Below are 22,912 nucleotides of genomic sequence, written 5' to 3'. Positions count from 1 at the left end.
AGAGATGATTTTTTATGACCTTCTAAAATCTCTCAAAACACATTTTAAGTGCCTAATATAGTTTGCTATTGGTTCACTAATTACAACTTTAACTCTGTTGCCTGCCTTGCTTTACATTTCATCTGTCTCTATTCGCATCACTTACAGGGTCAAAATTAAGGTACATACTGGGGGGCTTATGGGGTGAGACGTTGGCTACCAATAGCACTGCGGAAGGAAACAATATCAGGAACAATTCAGCCAAGTGACATACTTCTGACCACTGTGTCTTCTCAGAGCCTGGGACTAAGAATTATCGTAGCTCCCTCCATTTCAATTGTGAATCTTTCTCTCTGCTTTTAATAACTCCCACATTATCTTCTATTTCCTTCACCCCCTTTTGGGTGAAAGTGCAAATAAAATGCCTCATTTTTTTTGCCTCAAAGTGCAAATAAAATTTTTCAATAGCTTTTATTCTCAATTTCAATGCAATCCTCTATTAACATGGTTGTTGCTTTTAAATTATTGTCTAAAAATGCATATATCTTCACTTTCATTCCCCATTCTTACAGTTAGCAAATGATTCAGTATTACAAAAATATTGGTTTCAGATAGTCAGTAATAAAATAAGACAATTTATTTATAGTAAAACTACTCATAACCCACTAACTTTCAAAGGGACTATAGACTGCTTTTAAAGAATCATATGGTTAGGAGAGAAAATAATAATGCAATAAATACATCAAATGAATAGGGGAAAAAAAGATAGTATCTGAGGTCAATACCTTTCATTCATAGCATAAATTCTCATATACTTTTCCGGACTTTTGCAAATTTGGTTTTGAACCGGCTATTAGGCAACTAATCATTAATTATGTGATATTCTGTTCCCATATCATAAAAATACCATTTTCTCAAAGGGAGCAAAGGCCTGAGACAAAGTTATCCCATTGACATTCTTAAAACATACAACTTGGGTTTTATGTAAAATACTGAACAACAATTTATAATAAAATGTAGCAAGAAATTCTTTAGGGTAGCTTAATATAACATCTAATATGTTTATATATCATGATTCCAAGTGCAAGCTCAGGCTTCATATTAACATAAAATGTAGAGTATTTATGGGAGTAAGTGAAATGCAATTTCTTGCAGCAGTACCTCACTAATATTTTCCTCATGATAGAGCTTTTGAAAATAATTTGGGGAGACTGTCAATTTCTACGTTTTTCTGGGACAGGCTGCTTTGGGCTCAAATTGTTCTCAATATGTTATCTGCATGTCTGTGAGCCTGGAAGGGAAAGGAGTTCAAGATCATTGTAACCAGGTCACAAAAGCAACATTTGACTGTTACAAATCAGATGGCAGAACATGGACCATCATCGTACAAATGGTAGGTAGATTGCCAAGACTATGCAAACATCAGAAGTGATTAAATTTGGAATTCCTCTCTTTCCCAGAAACATTTCCTCATTGGCAGGCCAACGTCGATCCAAACCTGATTGATTCAGTAATTCTAGCCCATTCATTACTTCTCTTCTTCACTCACACTGATTCAGAACATTACCAGAACAGTTCAATTTATTTTAGAAACTATTAAATCACTTCTAAAGGCACTGCATATTTCCTTCAGTATTCTGTCACCGAAAAGACATCATTTAAGTGAAAATTAATAGGAAAATTTCTTATGGAATGATAAATCATAGGTATTGATTAATTTCCTTTAATTAAATTTAATGATTTTGTTAACTTTAAATTTGGACAGTGGACATTATTTTATAAGCCAAAGTGGGGTGCAATTTTTGTAAGTGTGAATTACTTATAGTTAAAAATGAAAATTATTTGTTTTGAAAGGGTTAAATTTATTGATATCCTGGTGAAAATCTGATCTTTAAAAGATAACGAATCTCTTTCTGAAATGTTTCCAGCAATTCTTCCCTCAGCCTTCAAAAGTTCTCAAAATCTCTTGGAATTTAAATGTAAACACAGATTAACATGCTTTTTAATTAAAAAAATGCATAAAATTGCAAAAGATTGCAAACAAATCTAATGCACAGAACTAGAAGGGTATAGTGAGAGGGACACCTGTTTTGACTTTAGTAGATATAAAAATTTAAATGTTCATCTGGAGGGCAATTTGACAGGGGGAGAAGCACATATGCTTCCCTATAGCAATTCTGTTTCTACTAAGAATTTATCCTGAGCAAATAAGAGGACAAACTGTACAAGTTTCATTATTAGACCAATGTTTCTAATAAAGAAATGACAGAAACAACCAAAATAATAAGGGTCTAGTTAAAAATTTATAATGAATCCATGCAAAGGATTTCTGTCAAACTGTGTAGAACAATGTCTTTTATTAACTATAAAAGACATAGAAATATGTTCATAATATACTGTTATTGAACGCAGCTTATTATAAACAGTATGGCAGCCCCTGTTGTTATTAAAATCATGGATTTCAGGCAGCCTGGGCATAAATCTTGTCTCTACTACCCAGTGACTCTCATAGGAAAGTAGACAAATTATCTAGCTATTCTCAGATTCATTTTATTATCCATAATATAGGGCTAATTAAACATTTAAATGAAATAATGCTGAGCAAGTTTCTCAGACATTTTAAGTAAATGCCAGCAATGATGACAGTGAAGATGCACATGTACACGCACATACACACATGCACACCCACGTGTGCATATGCACACACACAGTGTTGGTTTGAAACTGTTTTGTACCCCAGAAAAGCCACGCTCTTTTCATCCATTCATGTGGGGGCAGACCTACTGGACGGTGGGACCTCCTGATTAGGTTGTTTCCATGGCGATGTGACCTGGCCCATTCAAGGTGGGTCTTAATCGCTTACTGGAGCCCTTTAATAGGGAAACATTTTTGGAGAAAGCTCAGACACAGGCATTTGGGGATGCAGAAGGAAAACTCCTCAGGAGATACCAGAAGCTGAGAGAGCCATTTGAAACCAGAAGTCAGGAGAGGAGGACAGCAGATGTTGCACTGTGCCTTCCCGGGTGACAGAGGAACTTGGATGACAGTTGCCTTTCCTCCAAGAAGGCGTCCTCCCATTGGTGCCTTAATGTAGACATTTCCATGGCCTTAGAATTGTAACTTGTACCTTAAGAAATTCCCTTTATAAAAGCCAGTCCATTTCTGGTATATTATATTCTAGCAGCTTTAGCAAACTGAAGTACTTACACACATAAAAAACCTCCATGAGTCAAGTACCAATAATATCCAGACTTATCTCTAAGTATTAAAATTAGAAGGATGTTATATTCTTATCATTTTATTTGCATTTTTATTTTTTCAGAATGATGTTTAATTACCACAAAAAGAAAGTAAATAAAATCAATAAAATATTCATCTTTCTAAAGAAAATATTTTGGAACAACAACAATAATTTTTTTTTACTACAAACACAATGCAAATTGTAAATACATTCTCCAGTGGTGCGAGAGGGGGATAAAAAACAAAACGAACGCATTCCTAAAAATTTTTCATCAGTCTCAATGCTCCTTTTATTTCCCATTACAAATCCCTCAAATTTATCCACTATTTATAATTACAAATACAATTAAACATGAGAGAAAAATGCATGCAAACATTTTCCTTCTCTCTAGTCTAAGATATCATATAATAAGCCATCACAAAAGAGTTACCATTCTGGATAAACACTTTCATTTGCTTACTTTTAAGGACAACTGCATTCACTTATGAGCTTCTGAACTAGGATAATGAAAAATTAAGTTTCACTTTCTTTTCAGAAACATCCCCTTAGCCTTTTGTTTTCTTTTAGCATATAGTCTATAATGTTTAATGCAACACAATGCCTGGTTTAATTCCACTTATTTCTTGCATAAGACCATAATATCCTCGAGGGCATATACTTTTTCATTTGTCTTCCTCATGTCTTCATAAGCAAAAGTATGAATATTAGGCACTCAATAAATACTCAGATGGCTTTGCCCATATTTGAATTAGAAAATTAAAGTCATCCAAACTACCTCCGACATTTTTTACTTTCAAGTCTTTTCCTGTATCATTTCTTGTCCCTCCCTCATTTTTATCTCTCCCTTCTCTGACTCTTTCATCTCAGTGAAAAATGCATTCTTCTTTTCTAGAAGCTAACTTTTAATTATATACCTTGAATTTCATTCACTTTCATTTCTTCTTATTGTATCATTAATCTTTAACTGGCAATTACTTTCTCTTTCTCTCACCCTCCTCCTCCTTCTTAAACAGAAAATATGGATTTTATATCCGGAAATTATATTTTTTGAGTGACCCTGATATACCATCTATGCACAATTCTTGTTGTACAAAAACTGTAATTATGATAGGATTAAAATGGTGGAAGTGTTTTGAAAACAACATGATCATTTATGTAATAATACAAAATCTTTCAGAAAAAAATAAAATAATCCAGAGAGTGAATGGAGGTAGATCTCTGAAAGGATCACAGAAATGAGTAAGAACCTAGAACATTTACACACTGGTTGATGTTTATGGCAGCAGTGTTTGAGATTCACAATGGATGGAGGTGGCCTAAGGGTACAATGACTGTAGGATGGAAGGGAGAACTATGGTGTATACATACAATGGACTACTGAGCAGTTGTAAGAAGGAATGAAATTGTAAGTCATGCACATAGGTAAATAAACCTTGAGGACAGTATCTTGAATGAAATAAGTCAGAAATTAAAAGACAAATATTATCATGCCTCACTCATATGGACTAACTATAATATGCAAACTTGGAGAATTTAAATAAAGAGCATAGGTTAATAGGTGTTCGAAAATTGCAAGCTCTTATAGCAGTCACATCTATCCCAGAGTTGTAACTGCTATTTCCAAATTTTGAAATGTTGAGCTTTTGTATATAATCTGGTCATTCCTTGGAACCCCAGTGTTCTAGTTTGCTAGCCACCGGACTGTGATATACCAGAAACAGGAATGGCTTTTAAAAGGGGGAATTTATTAAGTTACAAGTTTACAGTTCTAAGGCCATGAAAATATCCCAATTAAAGCAAGCCTATAAAAATGTCCAAATTAAGGCACCAAGAAGAGGTTACCGTCACTCAAGAAAAGCCAATGAAGTTCAGGGTGTCTCTGTTTCAACTGGAAAGGCACAAGGCAAAGTTTCCAACCTACAGTACTGAATAGGAATTAAAAGAAATGGCTGCCTCCAAAAGATGGAACAGAATTAAAACATGGCTTTTCTAGGGTACATAATTCTTTCAAACCAGCACACTTGGGTATTTCTGTAACACCTGAGACTCAGAGTTAGAGCTCTGAAACTATGAAAGTCAGCAGTGCCCCATACAAACACTGCTTAAAAACTTGAAAAAGAGATCAGACTGTGACTAGAGATATGAAGGAAGCTGATCTGGATAGGACTAAGGCATATGAGAATACAGAGTAAAGGATGATATTGCCCATATTTCAAAACTTCAACTTCTATGTGAGACCAAGGGGAGAGAGATTTATTTGGTGCAAAATTTATACTTTAGGTAGCACATTACCTAATTTAACTTGTATGGTCAGTTTAGTTGAACACAATAAGTACATGGAATCTTGAATAGGCTGTGAGATTTTGTTGGTTTGTTCAGGTGGTATGATACCCTGATATACCCAGGAGTAATTTGGGCAGTGAATAAAATATTTGCAAGGTCCCCTTGGGGAAATGGAGAGAAGGGAGGAAATATTCATCCTTCCCATTTGGAGAGTTTCTGATATTCTTGCAGCAAGTGGGGACAACCAAATCAACAAGATGAGCCTTTGATCTTGGGGTTCACCCCTATGAAAACTTATTCCTGCAAAGGATAGGCTAAGTCTGCTTAAAATTATGCCTAAGTGTCACCTCCAGAGAATATTCTTTGTTGCTCAGATGTGGCCTCTCTCTCTGTAAGCCAACTTGGCAGGTGAACTCATTGCTCTCCCCACTAAGTGGGACATGACTCCCAGGGGTGTAAATCTCCCTGGCAAAGTAGGACAGAACTCCTGTGATGAGTTGGGACCGGGCATCATAGGATTGGGGAAGCCTTCTTGACCAAAAGGTGGAAGAGAGAAATGAGACAAAATAAAGTTTCAGTGGCTGAGAAATTTAAAACAGAAAAACCCTGGAGGTTTTTCTTATGCATTAAACAGATATCCCTTTTTTAGTTTATGGTGTAGTGGAGTAGCTGGAGGGAAGTACCTGAAACTATTGTGCTGTGTTCCAGTAGCCTTGATTCTTAAAGAAGACTGTATAAAATTATAACTTCTACAGTGCAACAGTGTGATTGTGAAAACCTTGAATCTAATGTTCCTTTTATCCAGGATATGGACAGATGAGTAAAAATATATGGATAAAAAATAAATAAATAATAGGGGGATGAGGGGTAAAAAAAAAATGAGTAGGTTGAAATACTAATGGTCAATGAGAGGGAGGGGTAAAGGATGCATGGGGTTTATTTTTTATTTCTTTTCTTGGGTGATACAAATATTCTAAAAAAATGATCATGGTGATGAATACACAACTAGGTGATGATATTGTAAGCCATTGATCACACACCATGTATAGATTGTATGTGTGTGAAGATGTGTCAATAAAAATATAAAAAAAGAAAAAGAAGAACCCTGGAAAGCTACAAGACTTGGAGTGAATGTTCTGCTTTGGCCAGGGTAGGGATGAGATAAAACAGGATCAGTCTCCCCACACACACTCTGTTGTGCTAAAGCCCCTCTTCTAATAGGTGGTGTGATAACAGAATCTACTGCATATTAAAGATGTAGTATGAGAGAAGGCTTTATTGCACAGCTCCATGCATCATGGCTATCCTTGTTACTATAAAAAACAAACATATTATGATTTTTTATTTCATAAGGAATTAACATAATCACCCAATAAAAATGTAAAATTTGCCTTCTCATTATCTCATAAGCAAAATGTTTTCGTACCAATCAACAATAATTTGGGAACTTTCAAACCATACCGTTTTGGTTTGCAATTCTCATAAATGTTTCAGTTTTCCAAAATGTTATCACTTTTAAAATGCAAATAAAAGACTAAAACTTATGTGAATGAGTCAGAAGATTATTATTTTATTTTTAAAAGAATGGTCTGAAAGTACTAAGGATGAAGCTTGTGGAGCTAAAGATCCCTGACTCTGAACTTAGTGGTTGTGTGATCTTGGGCAGACTACTTAAAATTGTTCTACCTCTATGTCTTGATCCTTAAGATGGGAATTTTATATGCACACACACTCACAGTCTGTTATATAATAATATTTAATACATGAAGATACGTCTCAGAAAGGTATCTGGCACATAGTCACAACGATGAATGCCATTATTATTTCTCTTTTGGAGTATCATCATTACTGATTATAACCTTGTCATTGAGAAGATAGAATGCTATCTGCCAGCCTTTATTGACTAATGAGAATAATTGACAATAGCTTAAAAAGTAACCTAAATTATCTATACCAATGACAATATTTGATTTATATATTCACATAAATATGAATTTCTTACCATTTGAATTTTAGCTACAGTTTGCTCTTAATTTCTCAGTACTTTGCTCCTCACACTCATATCTGATTATTTCTCTTACTCTTTTACCCTTCCTAATTCCATTTAATCCGTTCTCTTGTGATCCCCATCTTGATTGTTTCTTTATCTCCCATCAACCTGGTCTCAGGGCTCTCACACCATGACCCACAGCCAGCTCTCTCTTTAAATCAGTTCTCTTCATCACAGTGCCTGATGGTCTTGCCTCATTCCTCACCCTGTCTCCTTCCAGGCAGAAGAATCCCTGCCCAGGGAAGAATGTGGCTTTCAACTCAAGTAGCCTTTTCTAAAGAAGCTTCTAAGCCTGCTCCATTACCAGAGATGTGTCCCCACAGACCTGCATGCACTGCAGGACAGTTATTTAAATGAAGCGTACTTGTGAGCTTCCATTCTCTAAAGGCCCACTGATCCATGGACTTCAAGATCAGCACAAATAGAAGTTGCCACCTGAATGTGGCAGATGGAAGAGTAAATTATATACTGTTGTAAGGCTGACTACATTATAACCACATGATTTTCACTGTGAAAGTTGAGAGCTCTTGCAAATGCTAAAGGGAAGGAGCATCAAGCTATTACTTAGGTCCAGGTGCCAGCAACCACTGTGGCAGTTCTGCAACCCTGTGCTAATCATTTCACATGTCTGAGCCTCAGTCTTCATTACTGCAGCATGGGTGAGAGAGCAATACCTGTATGAACTCGTGTCTTATTAGGGTGGTAGCCACAATAAAGTGGCATAATAGATGAAAACACTTTACAAATTAGAAGGTATTCCACTTTTTTTTTTCAAAGCTGAACAGGTTTATTGGGGTAAGGGAGCAGGGAGAAGGTGGATGGGAGAGCGAAAGAGAGAAAGTAGGTGGGAGTCTGAAAATGGCTCTGCCTGGGGAGCCAGCAAAAGGAGAGAAGATGGCTCCTAGAGGGTATTTCATAAATGCAATAATAATTTGCTACATTCATAATGTTTGTACTCTTTTCTATTCCCACCCTTATCTGTGTCTCTAAGTTTTCACCATAATCAAAGATCCTTTCTTCAAGTTACAATAAGCAGGATTTAACCTATAAGCAGTGGCGTCAGCAATTTTCAAAAGGATTCTTAAAAATATGTTTTAGAATTTTACATTTCAATATTTGACAGATATAAAATTCTGTTTTGAATTTTTGTTTCCTTCTTCTAAAACAGCATTTTGAATACTTGCTCCTTGAAGGGTCACTGCATAATAACATTGAAAGACAGAACACAGAATGGTTTGTTTATTTCGGCTTTTTAACGTTCAGAATATTTTATACCCTGCTTTTCAATAATCCGGTTTGTCTTTTTGTTTACATGGGCTGTGCTATAGCCACTTCAAGTTCAAAATGCCTGCAAAAAAGTAATTGATCCTCTACTTCAATATCCCTGCTGTTTCATGGGCTCTCGTACAATTTGGAGGAATCTATTTCTCACTGATGTTGAAAAACATAATAAGGTCACAGCAGGGAGGCGTTAGCTTCATTAAAGAACATTATTATAAAAATAAAATGATCGAGGGCAAATTGTTTTTGTCCTTGTGGCACTATTTCTGCAGATCCACATTAATCTGAACGATTAAAGCAACAATAAATTTGTTATCTCCTCTTTATCATTCACTTCGCTATGGTAGCCCCTAGTGGTAGAAAGGGTTGTCAGTCACTCATGCTGCAGGGGATTTCTTCCTCTGTTAAATAAAAGAGTTAAGCCTCTTTCGAAACGATGGCTGCAGCCTGTCAATAGCTAAATTTATTTTTGCTTTTAAAAACTCAGGGAGAATGCTGGTGTCCAGCAAATACAGATGTCAGCATTATTTAAAAAGTGATTGAGCAGAGAAATGAATCGAAATGTTGACCCACCCAAGCTCCCCTCTATGTAGGATCCTATAACAGGGGAGAGGACAAAGAAGGATTTAAAATAGAGAATCAGTGATTGCTCTATTAATCTAGTTTAACTGATACTAAAATCTGACAGAGCGAATTACAAGTTGCAAGCAATAAGGCTTATCAATTCATTACTACTTTCAAGGCTCTCCTTTGCTTTCTTTTTGCCTTCATCTTCTGGGAAAGGACAGCCTTTTACAGTTCAATTTCTCAGTTTATTTTTGACGGCTTTTAATTAAATTTGATGGCCTGCTTCTGCACCACTGAAGTTATTAGGGTTGCAAAGCATTTTGCTGTTATAATGATAGCTCCCTTGATGTCTGTTCATTATTAACTGCTTTTCAAAAGTGCTGCTCTCAACTCTCATTTTATAAATATTTAAATAACTGTGAATTTCTATAACATAAATATCTTCGAAAAGAAGGTAGAGATTCTATTGCCTGTTTAATAGGTTATACATAGTAAAATCAAACCCCGTTTTTGTAAAGTTAAATACTATAATATTTTTTGGGAACATGTCCTTAAATCATCTTGTAATAAGTTCTCACAGAAATAGCACCAATATCTAAAAATAATAATCAAGGATTTAAGTAAGAGTTTATGACACTTCACACATAAGTAGTTCTAATAAAACAAGTTGAAAACAGAATGAGAATGTTTCATAAATAGACACCTGAAATGAACCTGGGGTTTACAAAAGTTAATCTCCTTTAGATGAAATGAATGAATGCATTGAAAGAAAACTTACTAGTTACACGCAAAAACTTACTGTTGAGGAACAATAGTTGGCTTAGCAATTAAGACAGTAAAATCAAAAGTCTGAATATTAAGTAATTGCTGAATTGACCACAGTTGTTAATCTCTTCTCTTGCCACAAACCTCAGGAACATCACAGCAAAAGACTTTTAAAAAAAGGTCAACTTACAGGGACAAAGAAAATGGAAATGGAGATATTAAGACATTTGATAGTGGTAGTATTGACAGAAGTTGATACTGTGACAGGCATTGCTCTACCTCCTTCAGTGTTCACAATAGCTCTACGAGGTAGGCACTAGCCTATCAATCTTCATTCTACTAGTGAGGAAATGGTGGTGCAGAAACATTAAGCAACTTTCTCCTCATCTCAACTTGCTCGTCTCATGTCAATTACACTTGAATTGGGGTAAAAGGTACAGAGATACAGAAATGTTTGTTGACTGTTTCTTGCAACTTTTCTCTATGTTTGATTTTTTTCCAAGCACAAGGTTTAAATTAAATTCAACAGAAGAGAAGAAATTAAAGTTAAGTAAATCTCACATAGAGTAAAACGATGTGGTAAAGATAGGCAAAAGGATAAGAAGAACAAACCAAAATGTCCAACAACTGATGAATAGTAGAGGGACCTATGACAGCTATTGGGAAGAAATTATGTAAGAAAATGTCTAAACCATCAGGTGCCAAGATGAGATTAGGTTCACACCATGGCACATTATGCACAATTTCAGGACATCTAAAAGATTCCTATGAAGGACAATAAGCAGAACAAAGGAAATCAAAAATCACCTACAAATTAAAGGCAATTCAGATTGACATTAATGTGGGCCTTTTAAAACGGTGATAGAGACTCATTTTCAACCTAGAAGCATATCGCCAACCAAACATTAAGTAGGTGGAAAGACAGACATAAGCCCTTTAAGAAAAATATGGATTCAAAATTCCATGTACCATATTTCTTAGGAAGGCACTGGAAGATATGGTTCTGCAAAAAAAGATGGACTCAACAACAACAAAAAGGATAGAGACATAGAATCTATGAAGAAGAAATTCAATACAGCAGTGTAGACTGGGAGACCCAATGAGCAGTTGGCCTGTATGGGAGCAGAAGGATGGAAGGCTGGAGGAGTGAGCTCTCAAAATAGTAGTAGTAGTAGTAGCAATAGTAGTAGTAACACATATTAGAATTATAAGTATTTTAAAGATTTCATGCATCTGAAATTTTAAATAATTATTGATAGTCTTATCAACCTTAGGAAAAACATGGTCTTATGCTAAAACATGTAAAACTGGAAAACAACATTTATTTAGTCACGATAATGTAAATGCTCAATATTGATTTGACCAAAACAACCTGATGCAACACACTGAGAGGACAGGGGGAGTTAAGACTTGTGATGGACATGCCTGCCCCGAATTCTCAACTATCATAACAGGAAGTCAAAAGGTAATATTTAAATTTGATAAACCAAGATATAGCAATATAAGGATGCTAAATATGAAATAATTGAGAAATTCCCTTCCTCCAAGTAAAAATTAAATCAGTAGAAGAGCTGAATATTGTTCTCCATTGAATATGACTAAGGCATAGAGGGGTGTGGAACCACTGTTGAGATTTTTGTCATTGTTATATGCCTCATAAAGTTATTTGATTATTAAATTATGAGATTTTATTTTGTTTATAAAAATAAAAATTAATTTTAAAAAGTAGAACAATTCTAGGTGTTCCAAAACCATTTAAACCATTTCAACAACAGCATTTACTGATGATTACACAGAGAGGTACCTGGACTGATTTGTTGGGGGTGAAAACTTTAAAACCAAAAAACAGTTTAATGTTACACATAAAGTACCTTTGAGAAGAAAACTCACTCTTAAAAGGACTTTTTAGGAAAGTCTAGAGGATATTATCCCTCCCCCTAGATCTCTAAAAGTGGTTACTTTTATAAATTATAGTCCAGTACTTGGCAGAATTTTTTATGCTAAAGTTTAGAGGGTCTCAGAAAAAGAAACATTTTATGAAACAAGTTGCTTTCAATGTTAAAAACATGTTTGCAAACGAAGCATATTCTGCCCATGCTCTCCTCTCCTAACCAGAGCAGCTGCATTTTTTTTCTTCTGTTCGCAACAGAAGTTGTGATTTTCACGGTTCCAATATGTTTACTGTAATTCCCAAGTTTCCAATACTGAGTAGCAATACCTTTGACTTTAGCAATTGGTATACACGGCTCCATTACAGATGGTGTTATTTAAGTGGTACAGCAGGTTGCAACAAAAACAAAAATTAAGTAACCTTTATCACACATCTAAGATTTGACTACAAATTTTTATGTCAATGGCAACTTATTCTTTTATAGAAATGCACCAACTGCTAAAATGGAAGTAGCTAAAAATGTGAGAAAATTTTTCTCATTGCAGGGTAAGATAAAAAGACACTGACTTACTGAACAGAAATTTGTATCTTTCCTTCTACAAGAACACATTTTGTACATTTAATGACTACTATAATCAAAGTCTGAGCTTTTCCCATAATCTCTCGTTTCCAGCAGGCTTTGGAAGTAGGGAAAAGGATGATAACTGAATTTGTGATATTTGAGGTCATATATTATATAAGAAGTCTTGAAGTAGTTTCTACAGTAAATAAATACATCTTTTTTAAAATTTCGTTTTAATTTTTATTTATCTTTATTGAAAAATTTTCATACACATATATACTATACGTGGTGTACAATCAGTAGCTCACAGTATCATCACAGTTGTGTATTCATCACCATGATCATTTCTTAGAACATTTGCATTACTCCAGAAAAAGAAATAAAAAGAAAAAAAAAAAAACAACAAAAAAAACTCATACATACTCTACACCTTACCACTCCCTGTCTGTCATTGACCACTAGTATTTCCATCTACTCATTTTATCCTTTGTGCCCACTATTATTTTTTTTAATCCATATTATAAAGAAACCTTGAAGAAGATTGATTCAACTTTTGGATGGTCTGAAAATTCTTTGTTTCACCTAATATTGATAAATATTTAATAAATATCATTTTCATCTTCTATTAAAAAGAAATGTTTAATGTACTGGCCTTTTCGCTTCTCTTTTTTTTATTTTTTATTTTTTCCAACACCCAGCAGGTTATAACATTGAAGACATTTTCTTTTTAATTCTGTTCTACCTTAACTTCCCTGTTTTTCTTTCTACACCTGAGATTATTTCTTCTTTGGTTAATCTTCAGCCTTCTAATATCCGTGTCTCAAAACAATTTTATTCTAACATCTTTCCCTTTTCTTACTTTTGTCTTTATTTAATCTTATGCTAAATGATTACTTATTGAAAGTAACCTCAAATCTATATCCCAAGCCCCATTTTTTTCTTCTACGTTTCAGTTTTATACTTCTATTTCTATCTCAAACACTTACCTAACATTCTATGGCCATGTCAAGGCCTCAAAACTTCAGTATGAACTAAATAGACATTAAAATTTTTAAAGAATGATAATATGATTGTGCTTGTATCTCAGAAGAATTACTATGACAACAGTATGATGAACTAGAGAGGGAAACTTCTAGACAGGAAGACAGAAATGGGATGATAAGTAAGGAAATTATTTTAGTTATCTAGGCCAAAGATAAGTGAGCCTTAAAAAAGGAAAACAGGAAGTAAAAAGGAAGAAATAAAAAAGGCTGTAAAGGAAGACTCTCAGGACTTGGAAAACTGAATGGGGTAAAGGAGAAGGGGAAGAAAGGGAAGGAGGAGGAGGAGAAAGAGGAGAAGGAGAAATTACTCCTTCATGATTTTAAGATTTGTTAAATGAAATGATGAAGTAGCACTAATAAAATTGAGAAATGGTGGAAATAGAAATATATATATATATAACCTCTCAAGTGTCTTTGACTCATTATGACTAAAATGATAACTGATACCTGAAACCAAAATTTCTGAAGAGTAATTAATGTGAAACTTTCAGAAGAAACTTTGATAAAGGAACTGTTGATACAGTGTTTTGAGAAGGCAAAGCTCTGGGCTATGCATTAGCCTCTGTTTAGAAAGATAAGGTAACTGAATATTTATCTACATGTTATCATAAAATTTGTATTTTAATCTGCATCTTTTCAGTATCATGCTCTCATAAATTTGAATTCCTATTTGTTTATTACAACTGGAAAAAAAATGATTTCTTATACCACACCAAGGTTAGTTTTAATGGTTCCAAGGACTGTTGATTTGTAACCTTGAGAGCGACCGGTAATGCTTGATGTGCCAAAGTAAATGGTTGAATGCTGTAAGAAGAAAGGTTTGCTCATTTAAGTTATAAATTTTATATGTCTTATATAGTTATCTTTACTTATTAACTGTGATATTTAAACACTGCTACGACTTCACAGATTTTGTAATAATTTATATATACTCAACTAGTATAAAGTCTAGAGATTCTTCATGTTAAGTTAGAAAAACTATTTAAAAGTATTGCCATTTACGAAATTATTGAGATTCCAACACAATGCAAAATCCACAGATCACTGGAGGAAAAAAGTAAAATAAAAGAAAATCTTGGACTGATTAACATTTCAAGGCCCCCCCAAATTGATCTCTGCCTTTTCCTTTTAGCATTGTCTTCCACTGCTATTCTTTATTACAAAAATAATTTCTAGCTTTCTTTTCTATGTATCCTGTAAATTCAAATTTGTTGTTTATATATACTACTCCTCCATCTACAATGCCATTGCTTGATTTATATCAAGTTCAACTTCTTTCAGGAAGCCTTCTTGGTGACTTTAACACAAGTCAGAAGTAGTCTGTCTTCTAAAAAACTATTGGCATTTTATCTCTCCTTATCCTTTGACTCCTAAAACTAATATTATAGTTATCTAAATGCATATCTCTCTATATATCTGCATAATAACTTAATATTTAGCAGTTTATCCATCTCTTTCTCAACCCTCTCCCATGGTAGATGATAAACTTTTGAAGGCAAAAATATTTTATTGATATCTAAATTAATAAATATAGGTTTAGGGAAATGCAATGCATATAGTAGATGCTTACTATTTCTTGAATAATTGAATCTTTTTTTTAGTTATTGAGAGCCATGAATTTGAGCGTCAGACTCATTTTTTGTAGTCATGGCCCATTCTCATGTTATTTACATTTTCTTAACACATGCAAATAAAAGACGGGAAAAACTAGATATTTGAAAGTTTTGATTAATAATGATCTAATTCACTTAGGTTTTACTACATATTATTTGGAAGTCAAAATGGTTTTAATGTGACCAACATAAGACCTGTTTTGATTTATTGCAGGCATATGTTCTTGAATGACTGATAAACAGATTTAAGTGAACACATTCTCATCTTCCGATAATTTACAATATTTTACTACACTTCACAAAAATCTTTTTTTATAGTACTTAAGTTGTCAAACTTCAACTTTACTGAAGTTATTGAAAATGTTAAATAATTTTTGTTGCTGCATGATGTTAGCTGCAGCTTAAATTTCAGATCATGGAATGTTATTAATATTATATGGTTAGAATTAATTTCCAGATCAATTAATCAATTAATCATTAGCTATTGAATTTTCATTTTGTGAGTGGATTTCATGGAAGGAGTTGGCTTTGTGTTACCAAGCTCGTTATCTTGGGGTTTTGTCTAAAAGCTGAATTCCCTTTATGATGAAAAAGCAGTGAGAAGGGCTCATGAACAATCGAACTGTGATGGTTTGATGGGCAGCTCACATATATTAAAATGAAAAGGAAGGAACCTTTTCCTTTACACAAAAGTGAAGAGACATTTCAGTACAACAACAAAGGCTCACTTCTAGAAAAGTGAAAGAATGAATAAATGAACAAATCTCTTGCTGCTAACTTCATCAGAATTGATATTAGTTGCTCTGAATGTTTTACTTGCAAATATGATTAGTGATATTTAACCTTATATCGGGTGAAAAAATAAAAAGCAAAATTAATTAAGCATTTAATTCAGTAGAATTAGTTTGATTTTTTTTTTTTTTTTTTGGAGCGGTGGGAGTGTTTGTTTTATTTGAAATGAGTTTAACCTGCTTGAGACTGTTTACTTCATATAACCTGGATGCCTAGGTGAGCCATGCATACTCTTTTTGGTTGGCATTATCAATCAATGCTCATACCTGTAGGATGCTTTATCCCTTTTAAAAGACCTACATGCACATTATTTTAGTTGTTCTATAGAATGGGAATAATTTAGAGCAAACAGAAATTTAAGTATCAGAGGCTTGAAGAGACTGATATACCGTGGGCTGTATAACTCACATGGCAGAGCTGATAGGTCAACCAATACCAAATCTGCTTCTCCTGAGCTCTTCCCACCCCCACCCCCTTACCTCCTCCCTCTCCCCCTTCTTCTTTTTTGTACGTTGCTATCTCTCAACCCTCATAGTGAAAAAAAATTCTGCTACCCTTCTAGCCTCTGATTACTGTTAACTAGATCACACATTTAGAGTGGGCAGATTGCGGAAAGGGCATAGAAAAGAGGATGATGTAGAATTAAAAAGAGTAAATGCTGATGGTGCAAAAAGGATTATAATATGTCTATATTCATTCACAAGCTTGCTGCTTCCCCTACCCATTAAAAATACTTCAGGCTGTTTCTATGCAATCATTCTGGGAAGTCTCTCATACATACTCCTCCTTGCCAAGCAGTATTTTGCTTTTTTTCAGATTTGATATTGGAGAGGGTGGAAATAAGAACCTCTGCCAAAGGAGAATCTGAAGGAAAGTATAACCTAGAAGTTAGGATTTAAGGGATGATTATGATTACTGAAGCATTATAAAGATATTCCTTTTTATTTTCTGGTATATAAGAAAGAGTACACAGAGGGAAATACATTAAATCTCTGAACTAGTAACCCAGCGGCCTTGATCTCAGATAATGGTTACACAGCCTTTATCTTGCACCTTTATGATTGAAAAACCTTGTGACTGACCTTCCCCTGCATACATTCTATTCAGCTTTCTTTTTTTTTTTTTTTACTTTAAGAGTCTTAATTATTAAAAACAGTCACTATTGTTTATTAAGGAAGGGGCTTGGGACAGCCCAGAGCTAACCCACCCCAATTCCAAAGTTATGTTGGTCATCTAAGCTGGATATAACCAAAATGGGCCCTCCTGACAGAAGGAGCAAGACATAAGGTCTAGCTGAGGGTGATTTTCCCCCATCCTGGGAAGTTTGAGTTGAAGAAGTTGCTATAGAGTTTGTCATGTAGTTTGTTTACTTTTAGCTCTTCATGATGTTCAAGAAAGAATAAAGGATGTGAGTTATTTCAAAATCACAGCTAGATTATTCTCTTTTGCCATAGCACAGCTCTGACACTAGATCACAGTGTCCAGCAGGATGGACAGATGATGGACAGTACTCATCCTCAAGGAATCCATCACCTAATACATGAGAAATGCTGTGAGATCAAGCAGTACTCTGGGAATACCCAGGAATTGTGCTTAAGTTGACTTGGGGCTAGAAGTAGCAGGAAAATCTTCCTAAAGAAAATACACCTGTACATCCTAAAGGGAGAGAGAAAACATAGAAGTCAGCACTGAAAATAGTGAATTAAATATCCTTGTGGTTCATTTGATATATTGAGCTAGTAAGCAATTAGAGGGATGGTTTGGTAGAGTACTAAATTTAGAAATACTGAAGCCCTGAGAGTAATAAAAAACATCCAAGTATAATAAACAGTAAGAATAAAAAGAGCTGAGGATGGGCTTGGAAACTCCAGCCTATGGAGAAGTTCGTAAAAAAGTCTGTGAAACAGACCCCACCAATATTCTTTTAAAATAAAATCACACATTCACATTTAAAATTAGAAACAGATTTGTTTCCTTATAGGCTTTTTTTTTTCTTAGATAAATGAATGCACAGCTTCCTTGTAGATCACTGAAATCAGATACAGAAGATTTGCAGAAAAAATAGAGTAATTGTATAAGCAACTTTCAAGATTTGTTGAACATTCTTATTGTGATCATACAATCATATAAGTTTGTTTAAAAATGCTGTGCTCTTTCTAAAGTACATGAGAAAAATAATATTTTGTATATCAGGTCAACTACTCTATGTAAGCTTGAAATACATTAATATTCAAATTTATGCAATGATATATCATTTATGTAATAATTTCCCCCAAAATGAAAAAAAAGCACAATATAAGTGAACAAAAAAATGTGTGTTTATTCATATGAACAGGTCAAATTTAATTATTAAAAATACTATCAAAACAACATTTCCATACAGTTACCCTGCAAGTCTTCACTCAATTCCCATCTCTCTCTGGGGACCTTCCACATTTCCTAAATTAGAATTATTATCTTTACTTTCACAAACTCTCATTAACTTAAAAGTGTTTTATATTTTTTCTTATTATAAACTAATAATCTGTATAGATATGGCTTTATTTTATACACATACAGGATTTTATTAAAATTCTACTTTGTAATCTGCTTTTTATTCCTGTTGGAAAACATAATGACCACTTTCTGTGACTTTAGTTTTTTCCCCTCATGTTTGTTTTTCTTATTTAAAAATCAATCATGTTTTTTTCAAAATGGAAAGTTCTATTTGTTCTGATTATAGAAAAAATATTATAAAAACATCAGAAAAAAACAAAGTAAAAAAAAATTAAATTAAAACTATTTTATCATATTGGCCTCTTTCTACCAACATATTTTCTCTCCATATATAAATCAATGGAACCTTCCTAAAAGACATTTTTAAACTCCTTTTATAGATTTCAAAATATATTTAGTCCTTTTACCATGTCATAAATATTCTTTTAAATCATTTTTTGTAAGTTGTATAGAATTTCACTGTTTGGGGAAAAATTACTGCATAAATTACATAGAATTAAATAATTAGACTGTTTGCAATTGTTCTCTGCTATTAAAACAGACTGTGATAAACATTATGTTGTTTAAATTTTTTCAAATATTGCTAGTTATTTTCCTAAATTAAATCACTAGGTACAGAATTTGCTGTGTCAAAAGAAAGGATTATTGAGACATTTGACAAATAGACCAAATACTAATTACTTACACCTTATATGTATTTTTTATAACATTTGCCCTGGTAGTCTTGATTGGTCTATTTTCTTGACTAGTCTACAATCTGTGGAAGTCAGAGATTCCTTGTGAATCTAACATAAGGCATACATGTAGGCCAGGTACACAGATTTTGCAAAGTATAAAAATGACTTTTTAAAAATTAAATTGTTTGCCTTCCATGCAGGAGACCCAGGTTCAATTCCCGGACCATGCACCCTCCAAAAAAAAAAAAAAAAAAAAAAAGATTAAAAATTAAATTGCACAGCACAAATCTTCCATTCACCCCACAGAAGGTCCATATTAATGTGTCTGGGCAATGCATATGGATTCACGAAGGGACAGGCTCAGGGAGGATCATAATTGGTATCTGTGCTGCAAAAGGATATTTGAACCTTAGTTCTGACCCCTCGTAATTTTAAAAATAGAAACCAAAGGAGTCCTTGGGGTTCTTGGATTATCTGCATGCTCTAATTGCCTGGCTCTGGAAGTGACCCAATTTGGGGTCCTCAAGGGTAAACCCAGCCCTCAGAAACCCAGCCCTAAGAAAGCATCTGAACAAGTACCAGCCTGAAATGCTTCATCCTGCATCACCACTCAGGGTCACTGCTCGGCACCACCTCTCCTTACCCCCTAATACTCTGCAAAGATTCCTATTTTACTCTACTTGTACCTCAGGCATTTCAGCACTCAGTCCAGGAGGAAATCCATTCATAGCTACCTATTTTATCGCTAAAGTTTAACAAAAATGCCATCAACTTTAAAGGCACTGTAGAATTTTAAAACTGAAATATTTTAAAGAAATGCAGGAGCATAGTATTTTGAAAGAGTAAAAGAGCTGACGGAGTTCCGTTATGAAACCTGCAGACAGCAGTTGGAAAGATATGTACGCTGTGTCGTGGAGAACCAGACAACCCATTTATACTGAACTCACCTGGAGCCAAGGCCCTTGGATTGTGTCAGTGCTGGTGCCAACATGCTGCCAGGCAGACCCTCCTAAACGAGTATCACAGGCCAGGAACTGTTTGCCTTTTATTCCTACCTGGAACAAAATAACAGTGTCAGTCATTTTTTTTTTTCCATGTTCCTTCAAGCCTAGTAAGATATTCATTATGTTATCTTTTACTGTCACATCAGACGCTCATTTATCAGAATGCTCAACAAAAGGAAAGAAGTATAAACTCTTCACCTCTATAATTTACACCTCGATGATTAATACAGTACCTGTATAAGCCAAAGGGACCATCTATATTTTATTTCCTATAAAACGTTCCTTATAAAAGGTTATTTATTATTTCAGCACAATCATTCCTATCCATTCGGTTTAAGTACTGAGGTGCTAATTTAGGAAGCCATTTTCTATATATTGTCCTTGGAAGCTGTAAATTAAAATACATTTTTTAAGCCCCAGAAAGAAGCTAATATTGAGAAGGAAATATTTCATTTTCTGAATTCCTTTCTTCCTACCAGGAAGAGGAATTTCAGTAGGCAACAGAATTTAAAACACAATTCCTTTAGTTTTATGCCTGCCCTATTTTATATTCCTCAGCTTGAGAGACACTGGTGAAGAACCTGGTGTTTCCTGAAATATCCCAGATGTTGCTGCATTGTAACACAGGATGAAATAGCCAGTAGGATGAAACCACGGGCTTAGCAGCAGCCTCCGGGTCTCGGCTGCCCAGGGGACCAGGATGTCCTAGGACCTTCCATTCCCCACAATTAGAGCCACGCGGACGTCAATGCCCTCAGCCTTGCTCCAGTGCGATGGGATGATTTTAGGAGCTCTAACCAAGCACATCAGAAATGCGGCAGCACACCGACATTGCTGCCATTTGGCAAGATCTTGCTTTGCCCTTGCCTCTGCCTTCCTCCCTGGGATTTTCAGTTTGACTCTGCACTGAATCTCATGGTAGACTTCCTTCGATTTGCTATCATATTTCTTGATGTTCACTGCCTACCTGAATCTTCAAAACCAAAACTAGTGGATAGACCCTGCAGCTTTGCTCTACCTTCCCAGGTGCCCCTTACCTCCTGTTCCATCTCCTCGACATGAATACCTTGTTAGGATCATCACCCAAGGCCCTTCCCCATCCTCTCGAATGCACAGTGTGGGCCCCTGTGTTTCATCACATTCAGTGGAATCTAGCCTCCAAACTGCCTCCTGGTCTTAAGTTAGGAGCCCACTGGTTTTGCATGGTGTTGCTGTTAACTTTTTAGTTTTAAGGGTTGCCTCCCCCCCATGTAGAGTGAAAGGTACAAGAAAGCCCCACTTGATTGCTTTGAATTCACACCTTAAGAATGACTTGGTCTCTCTCCTTGCATCCTCCTTTGAAATTCAAATTTCTCTCAAACTATTCTGGAATCCATTTCATCCCCTCTTCTGCTACTGCCACAATAAGCTTTCATTAGCTCTTACTTAGATAATAACAATAACTTCTTGAATTTTGATCCAGTGCCAGCTGAAAACAGATGGCACTTTGAAATTAGGACAATTTGAGGAGAGTTTAATAAAAGAACCTATTTACAAAAGTGTGGGCAGTGGGCGGGCAATGGTGGCTCAGTGGCAGAGTTCTCGCCTGCCATGCCAGGGACCTGGGTTTGATTCCTGGTGCCTGCCCATGCCAAAAAAAAAAGTGTGAGCAATATGTAGAGAAACCACAGTGGAAGGGGGAACTGTCACTTTGCTAGGCCCGCAGAGACAAGGGAAGGGGGCATTAAGTGAAGTACAGAGAGCGACTCCCGGAAAGGAGAGACGGTCATTGCTTGGGAATCCCAGCGAGCACCAGACAACAGCAGAGGAGGAGTCCTGGGGAAACACTCTGCTCTTCTTCCCTCCTTCTGGTTTCCTGCCCAGGCTATTCACTGGGAGTCTGAGGGCATGGAACTTGCTGATCAACTCCATCCAGGTACTTTCCAAGGTGAGAGAGCAGGATGGAAAAGGCAGAGAGTGACTCTCAAGGGAGATAGACGGGATCTAGCAAATGTTCTTATTCGTACTTGTTAAGAGCATGGGATTTAAACACAGATTTGTATTTGAGTCCTAGTTATACCTAAATGTGCAGTCCTAGACAAACTATTTAACTTTTATAATTTTCAGTATCATTATCTGTACAATGGAGATAATAATGATATTACTTCCTAATTGCATTAGGATTAAATAGCATAATGCGCCTGGTACAAACACTACTATTAAGTGCTTATAATATTAGTCATCGTGGCAGTAATTCACCCCAGAATTCAAAAAATCATATTAACAAGCACAAGGAAATACACTCCTGTCATGCTGAACTCTTCAGACCTCTTAACACAGCATGTATCTTCACGTCTCTTCCTTTTTGTCGGGGCTCTTCCCTCTGCTCCCCCCATCACACACTTCAACCCTATTTGCCGAGCGAATCCTATTCACATATCACACTCCATAAAACGATCTGAAGGTTTCCTTCAGCTCCCAACTTTCCCAGGGAAAAGTGATCATTTTGCCGTGGTGCATCTCTTCGATGGCACACATCACTCTTCAGAGCCGTCAGATCACACTGCCTTCCAATCTGACCGTAAGCGCCTTGAGGGAAAGGGTCATACATAGCTGACAGACTCACACCCTCAGAAGCTGGGTCATTGCCTGGCTCTTGGTCAATGCTCAATAAATAAATTGGTGAACA

At 35.3% G+C, this 22,912-nt stretch overlaps 1 long non-coding RNA gene across 1 annotated transcript in view; it reads right to left on the bottom strand.

Annotated features, from left to right (window-relative positions):
• Positions 1–22,912, bottom strand: part of LOC143673548 (uncharacterized) — an 838,506-nt gene that overhangs the window by 391,034 nt on the left and 424,560 nt on the right. The window contains exon 4 of the long non-coding RNA XR_013170437.1: positions 20,188–20,295. This is a non-coding gene — a long non-coding RNA (uncharacterized LOC143673548). The remainder of the gene's footprint in view (positions 1–20,187; positions 20,296–22,912) is intronic.

Source organism: Tamandua tetradactyla, chromosome 2, assembly GCF_023851605.1.
Source record: "Tamandua tetradactyla isolate mTamTet1 chromosome 2, mTamTet1.pri, whole genome shotgun sequence".
NCBI classification, from domain to species: Eukaryota; Metazoa; Chordata; class Mammalia; order Pilosa; family Myrmecophagidae; genus Tamandua; species Tamandua tetradactyla.
The sequence above is the reverse complement of the archived record's forward strand: the minus strand, read 5'-3'. Positions and strand labels throughout refer to the sequence as shown.